General features: G+C 46.5%; 1 long non-coding RNA gene across 1 annotated transcript; it reads right to left on the bottom strand.

The window, feature by feature from the left end:
• Positions 1 to 617: 617 nt before the first annotated feature.
• On the bottom strand, positions 618 to 10,244 carry LOC141578751 (uncharacterized). Its single transcript, XR_012509408.1, has 4 exons — positions 9,255 to 10,244; positions 7,985 to 8,071; positions 7,133 to 7,330; positions 618 to 738 (listed from the first exon to the last, which is right to left on the bottom strand). It is a non-coding gene; the product is annotated as an uncharacterized LOC141578751 (long non-coding RNA).
• Between the last annotated feature and the right edge of the window lie 250 nt (positions 10,245 to 10,494).

Here is a 10,494-nt window from a genome sequence, read left to right as displayed (position 1 = left end):
GTATTTGTCGTTTATCTGCAGTTTAAATAGATACCCTGTATTTTTATTTGCTAAGTTTGCCCACCCTCAATTCAAGAGGTCGAGGTCAGATGAAGCAGGTGGGCAGCAGCCTGGTGGAGGTGGGCTCTGCTCAGCGGTGGACTTGCTGTGACAGTGGCAGAGCTCCCTGGGTCCATGGGGAAATCAGGGGACCTGCTTCACCAGGTCCAGGGGGAAAGCTGTAGACAGCACTTCTGTGTCCAACTGGACTTTGGCCTGATTGTGGACAGAACAGTAATTTTAAAACCTTTCACACTTTTTCTAGGGCTTTTTTTCCCCTTAAAGCAAGAGCAGGGTAGGAAGTCCTAGGGGGCCGGGGGTGTGACCGCAGGCAGAGACTCTAAGCGTGAGATCCCCCTAGCTAGCTAGTAAGTGCGACCCAACAGGGGCAGAGGGGGAGAAGAAATGAACGAGCCTCTCTCTGCTCGGGCCCAGGCACTCTCTGTTTGCGCCTGTATTTTCACAGCAGCCACTGTGAAACGGTTGTTATTATTAACTCTTCTTTACAACATGTCACATAGCCAATAAATGACAGAACCTGAAACTGACCCCAGTTCTACAACCGCAGCAGTCTCTAACCTTCCTGAAGCATCTCACTGGGTCCCCTCTCTCGCCATGGCGGATAATGGATGTCAGGCATTTCATCTTCCTCTCCTGGGTAGATGCCGAAGTGGCAAAGTTTCACCCTGAGATAGACACCTGGAAGGTGAAGGAAATAGTTGCTGAGGTCAAATTGAAAGCAGAAGGCTGGGCTGGACTTGTCCAGCAGGTAAGACCAGGCTCTTCTAATCACAGGACCATCAGAAGAGCCAGCATAGCGAGAGAAGGCATGGGTGACCGGGGTCTGGTCCTCAGGCTGCTGAAAACTCAGAAGGTTTAAGGGAGCAGCAGCAGAATCAGGAAGCCGAAGATAGGATGGTTCCCAAGTGGTGCCATCGATTGGCCAGGCACTTGGGATATAGTGATGATGCCAGAATGAACTGGTCCCTGCACTCAAGGTCTTAACAGTTTAGTGGGGAAGCAGATAGCAAACAAATAGCCATAACTAAAAGTTCATGCAGCTGACTGATGTGCTGTGGAAGAAGTACCAGCTATAATGAGGGCGTGAGTATTGTAATCACATGGCCCAGACTAAGAGGGAGCCAAGGCCCTTCCCAAAGCAACAGTACAGACCCTGCAGAGCAGGGGCTCAGAGTTTGTCCTGCAGGTTGGGGAGATCTACTCTAGGGTAAATGAACTGGTCTAGTGAACAGGAAGGGTAAAGGAGCAGATGAAAGCTAAATGTTGGATTCATTTTTTCCAGCCTATCCTTGGTGGTGAGGCATTGGACTGGGATCTTGGTCGGGTTGAAAGTACATTATTGAAAGTAAATTATTCACAACTCTGGACGGTCATATTACTAAAATTGTTCAGATACATTCTTTAGCTGGATCTCAAACATTTCGTCACAGACATTTTGTGGGCATGGGTAAAGATGGGGCACAAGAGAGGAACAGTAGACAATGAGCAGACATAGAGGTATAAGGTTTCAAACTAGAAAGGTGGCCAACTATATTTAAGGGAAAGTCATCCATTGCGTATAAAGCTTCTACCTTTCAAAACATCCTGGCCATTTAAGATGTAAATTCCATAGGAAATTGACATTCAACTTAGAAGAGTCTATGTGACTCTATAGCTAGAAATTAAAGTAACAGCCTCAGGAGGAGCCATGGCTAAACCAAAGCCTGGGGAAATCCTCAGCTTTGTGACTAGGTCTCCCAGCAAATAGATTATGTGAGGAATTGATTTTTGGCAGATCGGTTAATCAGAGAGTTGGCTCTCAAAAACATGGTGATTCAGGGTACTGTCCTGTTTCCATCTGATGTGATCCATTTATTTCTCAGGACTCTTCTAGATTCAAGGACAGAAACCCAAAATGGCTTTGGCAAAAATAGTAATTTATGGGTAGGATATGGGAATATCCTCTGTAATTGAAGAAGGATCAGAAAGCTGAACAGGAAGGGCAGAGGTCTCAGGGGCCGCTGGCTGGGAATGGGCTGGCCCACTGCTGGGGTGTCTGCAGTGAGACTCACATCCCACAGCTCCCACTCCTGGAGCGGGACTGACTCTTGGCCCAGTTCTGATTTGAAAACTGCAGAGAAATTCTTTTGCCTGGCCAGCATGAGAAAGGTGCCCAAGAAGAGGGGGAGGCAGATACTCCAAAAGAAGAGAGTGAAGTGGGCAGATGGAAGAGATGTCCCTTAAAGGCCTTGTGAGACACTGGGGAAGATGTTTTTGCCTTTTACAACCACAGTGAAGTTCTTGTGGATACGAAGGACAAACCGAGCCAACTCCCCAAGTCTCTTGCCTCCACCTGCCAGTTTAAAATGATAATCCCTGTCCTGGCTGTTGTAAATAGTGCTGCTATGAACATTGGGGTGCATGTATCTTTTCAAATTAGAGTTCTCTCTGGATATGTGCCCAGGAGTGAGATTGCTGGATCATATGATTAGAGTATTTCTAGTTTTTAGAGGAATCTCCATACTGTTTTCCACAGTGGCTGCATCAAACTACATTCCCAACAGTGTAGGAGGGCTCCCTTTTCTCCACAGCCTCTCCAGCATTTGTCATTTGCGGACTTTTCATGATGACCATTCTGACTGGTGTGAGGTGATACTTCATCGTAGTTTTGATTTGCATTTCTCTGATAATTAGCAACACTGAGCATTTTTTCATGTGCCTGTTGGCCACGTGCATATACTTTGACGGAAAAAAATGGAAAATAAAATGGCAATCCCTCTCCACCCTTTGTTTAGAAGGTGGCAGAGTTCCCCCTTCTCCCCCCAACATCCTCAGCACAGGCGACAGCAGATGGGTATTGCTAGTGGGAACAGAAAACCTGCTTGGCCAGATCGGGCCCCACTTTGAACGTGGCAATGGTTCTTTACTGAATTCCACAGAGGCTTCTCCTGAAGGAGATGAAACGAGGGGAGGGGAGGGGACACAGCTGAGGGGCTCTGGGGCGCTCACCGGAGCTCAGTGGGAATCAAGGCTGCCTGGCCGCCCTGAGCCCGGCCACGGGAGTGGGCAGGTGTGCTGTCTGCATAACGCCCTTGATCTCCAAGAGAAACGGGGGAGAGCCAATCAGGCGGTAACCTCCTGCCAAGGGCTCCATTAGCCTGCTCTGGTGGCTGCTTCTGAAGTGGTGGCCGCTGGCTCTGCTTGCTCTCTTGTTCACGGAGGACATATGGGCCAGGCAGGGATCAACGAGGAAACATCTGGCACAGAAACAAATCAAACAGCCCCAGCGACTAATTTAGGAGTGTTGCCTCTCCATTGTTCTTGCTGCGGCCCCGTGTGAAGGTCGCTGGGCGTGGCAGGCTCAGAGAAGCCGCTGCCCCACATCCACCAGGGCCCAGGAATCAACCTGTTTTCCTTAAAACTGAATCAATAGCTCCTCCTTCAAGGGTACAGGCAGCAGCTACCTATCTCGGAATCCTGAATTCTCCAGCATGAGGTCAGCCCCTCCTCGCCAGCCCCTAGGCACCCCTGTTTCTTATTAGCCATTTATCATTTTGCCTCGGAAGGCTCTCCTTTTTCTTTTTTTCTTCCCAAAAAGCTCCACTGAATTCAAGTGTGGCATGCTCTATTTCTGCGACTAAGCTTTTTCTCCTTTTGGTCCAAATAAAGGAAATAGCAAATATCAAAGAGCATGAGAGAAAAGGCACAAGTGCCTGGACCATTAATAGACGAGATGGCCGCGGTTCTGATTTTCCTGGTTTATATAATAGCTTCAAATGCTGGTGGAGCCAGAGCTCAGCCCTGCCAGAAATGATCTTTAAATTAAATACCCGTTTTCTTTAAATTACCTTTAATGGCACAATACAACCACATAATTTTCAGCTTAAAAAGATGGTTTGGTAGGATATCTGATCCTGCCTGGATACTCTTTTTTTGGGGGGGTGAGAAGCACACATCAGAAAGCTTATTTGTAAAGTTCTCCACTGGAAACAATATACCTTTCTCCGAGAATTTATTCTAAATTGTTCAAGGTGTGCTGTGGGATAAGCCAGGTCCTCTGTGTTTAACTGCATCCTAGCGCCCTGGTAACACCTGGCAGCACCACTGCTTTACCTCCTCACCTGGCACCACACGCTCATGGGGCTGTGGGTGCCCAGAGTCAGGGGCTCCAGGGGCTGACATCCTACTGCTAGTCAGTGAAGACTGTTCCTCCCTTGGAAACATTTAGAATTATCCCCTGGTCCTATTCCCAACAGAGAGAACATACTCCAGTCCCCATTCATTCAAGTCCCAAGGCAAGCAAATGCTGGGTTTCTCTGCTCTTCTATCCTGCTGTCCCCAGCCAGCTCCCAGCTCCCAGAAGTGATTTCAAAATTGCCTTAGTGCTTATCATCACTGGATTTTTCCAGTGCAGCACCAGCGCCCCTCCCTCCCCTCCCTCCCCTCCCTGATGTAGATGGGTGTCTGTTATAAGACAGGCTGTCCCCTAGGCAGGTGGGTGATCACTGGAGTGACAAGAGAAGTGGAACCTAGTCCCAGCTCAGTCACGAGCCTGCTGTGCGCTCAGAGACAAGTTACAACCTGTCTGTGACTCTGCCTCTGTACCTTCTTCTCAGACACACAAGTATAGGTCTTCTGATTTGGTTGTCACATGAGGTGGCAGTGGGTACCAGGTTCAGGGAAAGCTGTCCTTCATAAGCAAGGTGCTGACAATGAACGGTCATGGGTTTGGAGACCCTGTATTGTAGGTTTCAGAGCATCCCACTGTGTTTTAGCTACTCTAAGCTACTCAGGGACATATTCATTAATCAAGACTGCCAATGGATTCCTCCAGATTTCCTTGGAACCTGGCAAGAGGACAGTGCAAGGCACTGTCTGGCGCCTGTTTCTCTTGGTTGCGTGACTACCCGTTACGGCTGCCTAATGATGACAACGTGATCATTTGTCTAGTAATTACAAAGCACTTTCATTTTACTGCCTCCTTTAATGGTCCCAATAACTCTGGGGAATAAATATTAGTTCCTCTATTTTATAGATGAAAAACCTGAGGTTTAGAAAGGTTAATGACTTATTAAGTGATGCTCTAGCTACTAAGGGACAGAGTTGGAATACAAAGCCAGGAGTTCTGATTTCACTCTAAACTATTTCCGTCTTCCCAGTGGTTTTCAGGCTGGTTCCTCAAAGGTCTGGGTTTGGGGAAGTCTCGCGGGGGTGCAGGGAAGCTAAGCCAGTGGGGCTCAGACCCCTGGATTCAATCAAAGCTCCTTTTTTTCCTCCTGTTTTATAGTTACAGGATTCCACACTAAATCTGGTTTTAAACAAAATGTTTCTAGTGCTAAAAGAACAGTTTGTAAGCCACAACACTGTATCACACCCACTGAAAATGAAACCTTTTATCAGTCCCCTCTTTTGTACTCAGAAGATTCTTCACTCTTTGTTCTAACAATCCCAGCTTGAAATCCTCTTTCCCAGAGGAGCTGACTGCAGATCCTCTTTCTTTCCTCAGCCCAAGTGAGCCACGTTCTGGCTTTTGTTTTTGTTTTTGATGAGTGTCACTATTTTTATTATAATTCTTTGTTTTTTTTTTTTTTTAAATTGAAGTATAGTCAGTTACCTTGTGTCAATTTCTGGTGTACAGCATAATGTCCCAGTCATGCATATATATTCATCTTCATATTCTTTTTCATTAAAAGTTATTATAAGATATTGAATATAGTTCCCTGTGCTATACAGAATAAATTTGGTTTTTTATCTATTTTTTATATATAGTGGTTAACATTGGTAAATCTCAAACTCCAAAATTCATCCCTTCCTGTTTTGGTGGACCTTTCACAGGAGGAAGGTTCTGTGGCCAAGGCAGTGGACACCAAGCCAAATGTGGTCGAGCTCAGTTAGAGGCCCCATTCCTTTCCTTGGAAGAACAGAACCACATGTTCCAACTTGCCTCATACATACAAAAGGAAAAGGCTAGTTTCCATTTTAATTACATGGAATAATTACATGTCACACATCTTCTAAGCAGTTTTGTAGTTGCTCTACTTGTAATGCCAACATTAGCATTCAAAGATGCCTCTCGCACTGTGTGCAGATGTGGGGTTTATCGGCTGTCATGTTCCTTGTGGCCACAAGATGTCAGGCAAATATGGTTGTGGGATGTAAGTGCAAGAAGGTGCCCCGGCTCCTGAAAACACCACTGAAGAGCTCATTGGCTGATTAAAATCCTTCCAATAAGCTTGTTAGAAGCGTCCCGGGAAAGTCTATGAAATGTGTCATATTGTTATCCTGTTGATGGAGGGGATGAACACCACTAGCTGGTAATCAGATTAAGATGAACAAATACTGATTGTACATGCTTGCACGATGAAATCCTGCATAATTAAAGGCCACCGAGTTTCCCAGCTCTTTCTCTAGCGTTTGCTACCACAAGCAATGTGTACTGTCTTTACAGAGCACCCTGAGTGGACCTGACTATAGGAAAGAAATAGTCTCAGTTAGAGGAGCAATCTCCTTTGAGAGTTTCTGTTTGAAAATCTGATGAAATAAAGAAATGGGTTTTAATAAGTATCATGCCACTGAGACATTTTACAAACCAAAATATATTGAATTAATTAAAGCCATATGTCTAAACACGTGAGTACATCTAATCTAGATTTGTTTACTCAGGGACTTGGGTGACAGGTGTTGTTAAATAACAGGCAATCTGCACCCCTACCCCCCAACTATTCTTTCAGTCTTCTGACTGACTTCCTATGACAGCTCCCTTGGGATCTGATAGAGGGAAGCAACGCTGACAAGCAATGGCCCGATCCAGTCAACAAGTGGTGACTGTGTCCTTCGGAGGGCTGGGTGCTCGTGGGGATGCAGAAGACCTGGAGGGCAGGGTCTATACCTCAGCCTTCCCTCCTTCCGTCTCATTTAGTCCCTTCTCTAGTTTTCTGTCTTCTGCTTCTCTTCTTAACCCTTCAAACGTTCCTTACTGCTCAGCTGGAAGATGAGGAGCCATGATTCACTTACCTTTTAAAACATGTTGACTTCCTACCACATGCTACACTTTGGCCTAAAGATTCAAAGATGAACTGAAAATGGTCCTCACCTTGCTGATGGGAGAGTATGGTCATGGAGCAGATGAGCCAAAAATCAGGTCACAGCAGCCTGGTGATATAATCAAGCGAACGTGCCGTGGAGCGAGTGCACAGGCAAGGAAGGACTAATCCTGCTTGGTCCTGAGGCATCGTGCTACTCCACAAAAATGGTGGCCTGGAGCTGGCGGAGTGACCAGGGATAGAGCCGCCTGAAGAGTTAGAACACATGGAGGCAAGAGTGTCAGGGTAAAGGCTAAATGCTGTAACAAAGGAGCTACAAGGCAGTGACTTGGAATAACTCCATCTGTCTCTCACATGACGTCTGAAGGTGGGAAGTCAGTTGGATGAGGGGGCGGGTCTGCTCCACCAGGTCAGCCAGGGACTGAGAGCCTTCTAACTTGCAGCTCCACACTCGTCTGAGATTGGTAGAGCTACAGCTGGCTTGCTGCTAAGGGCGTGTTCCAATCGTAGGAAGGAAGGAGAGAAGAGGTCCAGGGCAAGCCAGCTCACTTCAGTCAAGTGAGGCAGAAGTTGCCCACTTCTCTTCCTCCTGCATTTCATTGGCTTGGAGAACAGACACATGGCCACATCTAGCTGTGAGGTGGCAGGCAGGAAAATATATTTTTAATAAGATGAAAAAGGGAAGGACGAGCTATCAGGAACAACCAGCAGCCTGCCATAGCAAAGGAGTTAAAGGGAATGCCATGTTGCAGAATTTGTACATGTGGAGGGTCGCTGGATCATGGCTGATGTGGCTGGTGTGGTGGGGCCAGGCTGGGGAGGAGTGTGAAAGCTGTATTACTGAGAAAAGTTGAGTGAGGCGGACACGCCGAGCTTCATGTTTGGGGACAGCACTCTCTTACCTGGTGGCTGAGAGGTCATTCGGGGTGGACTGCAGCCCAGGCCAGAGATGACGAGGACTTCACCCAGGGGTGGGGCAGGGGGGAAGGCTGAGGGGGAGAGCAGAATAGATGTAAGAACTGCTTAAGCGAGAATTGGAACTGAAATTAACTGGTAAGTTTCCACCAGCCACTTCAATAAAAAAGTGTTAACAAACCATATGACATTATTTCCACTACTAGCAAAGCCTCCTCCACAAAGAATAATAGTCCCGCCCTTCTCCCTTGGTTTTTGTTAAATATACACACTGGCAATCAAAGCAGCAGGGTGGGTCTTTCAAGCTTACCAACTTGGGTTCATGCTCGTTACTCATGTAACTCTCACAACCTTGTCGGTTCAGAGCCCTGAATGTGTTGTTACGTTGAGAGTGTATCTGCCACGCAGGGACTGAGGCACACAAACCAAGTTCGGAGAGACTGACACTGATTTAGCCATCTGTAGTGAGCAGAGCGGCAGGCAAGTGGAGAGACGCCGCCTGGACCAGCTCTCTAGGGGGCACTGTCCATGGGGAGTCAGATGAGAAGAGGACTGCTTTAGGGGTGCAGAACAGAGCCTGGGGATTATATATCTGATTATTAAATGGTGTTCAGCTCTGACAGCTCTGATGTATTCCTTTCCAAGGTGGGGATGTGGCTATTAGGGGCCCTGACATCTCGTGTTGCACTTATCAGGCATCTCACCCTAAACATTTCGAAACTTGGAAACTCTGGCATTTCCATCACTGTGTCCACATTAGGGGACATTTATAATTACACCCCACATATGGAGATTCTGATAAGAATCAGGGTCCCTGGGCCCCATCTTGGGAACTAATGGGAGTACATTTTATTCTGGAGATGAGCCAGAAGAGACCAAAATTTAAAGTATCAAAGACTGATCTTCCACAGCAGGGATCAGCAAGCTTTTTCTGTAAAAGGCCAGACGGTAAATATTTGAGGTATTGTGGGCCATATCATTTCTGCCATAACCACTCAGCTCTGTAATGATGGCCTCACAACAGCCATAGACAATAGGTAAACAAATGTTCCTTAAAACCTTATTTACAAAAAAAGCAACCAGCTGGATTTGGTCCATGAGCCGTACTTGACTGAATACCCCCACCCCTGGCTGGCCCAGCTTACCTCTTTGTTCACGGAATCTCCAGAAAGGAGTCAATATTATTGATTTTTTTTTGTACTAACTAAATCTTAATTATGTTCCACTTACCCTCCCTGAGTTTGCATCCAGACCAACCTGATTGGAATTTGGGACGTTTCTGAAGCTCCAAGTCACAGAGAGTCTCTTGCTTTAACCATAGACGCCTGTCGCAGCTGTGGTGTGGAATTCTGGTTGAGTTCTCAGAAGCCAGTCTTATTTCTTTCCAAGTTCCAGAGCAGCAACTCACTCTGTATCTATCATAAAACCCATTTTACAGGTGATTAATCCAAGTTAAAGTGACGCTTGTAAATGGAAGACCAGAGACTGGATGCCAAGTCGTAAAACTCCAGGACCAGTTGTCAACTCCACTGTGTGACGTTTTCCTGGGTTTATTCTAACTCTGTAAGTATAAACTGTAGACAGGGAAACAAGTCAATTTAGTTAGTGTAATGACAACAGGAAAATGTGACAATCTGGGTATGATAGAAAATTATTAGAATTTGGGGGCTATAAACACAAAACAAAACTGAAATGTAAATCCAAGTTCACTGCCTAACACCCTCTTTATAGCTACAGTGAACATGACCTTTCTGGAACAAAAGAAAGACGATTTAGTTATCAAAGCTAAAGCAGGTTTATGCGACTGAGTGTTTGGGATTAAACTCTACACTTCATTAAGCATATAGTCGTGAGCAGTGTCTGCTTCCCACTGTACTGATGAGAGGGGACGTGGCCAGAAATACCCTTCAGACATCTGGGAGTGGCTTCTGGCTACCTCCAGGCTTAGCAGACCGAATTCAGGAAAATGTTCATCCTGATACCCCTCATTGCTGCAGCAGTTGTGTTACAAATTGGGTCCTCATTCCAGCCAATGGCACACCTATGAAATCCTTCCTTACCTGAACCCCACCCCGTAGGGTTGGCCGCTCCTTCTTCGCTGTCAGTCATGCTCGAGGAAGGCCTATACCACTTCACCGGCTTACCCATTCATAGGTCTCTTCTTCTGTCTCCTTTGGGGCAACAATTAGGTTGAATCTTCCCACTTAGCATGAGGCCTGGCCCTCAATAGTCACTCCATAAATATTTGATAAGGGAAAGAAAGCCTCCCAATGCAACATTTTTTTTTCACCTTCATTCTTTACATACACTCTCAAAGTAATGAGTGTGTGGCAACACTCACCTCTCCTTTCCCTTCCCCATTCGGCTCCCTCCCATGCTTGTCCCTGGTGGGGAGCACACCTTTGCATTGAGCCTCCCCATGTGCCAGGCAATGTTTTAAGTGCTTTGCATGTCTCAGCTCCTTTGACCTCCTTGACACTGCTGGAGACCCTCTGCA

The sequence above is a fragment of the Camelus bactrianus genome, chromosome 9, assembly GCF_048773025.1.
Source record: "Camelus bactrianus isolate YW-2024 breed Bactrian camel chromosome 9, ASM4877302v1, whole genome shotgun sequence".
NCBI lineage: Eukaryota > Metazoa > Chordata > Mammalia > Artiodactyla > Camelidae > Camelus > Camelus bactrianus.
The sequence above is the reverse complement of the archived record's forward strand: the minus strand, read 5'-3'. Positions and strand labels throughout refer to the sequence as shown.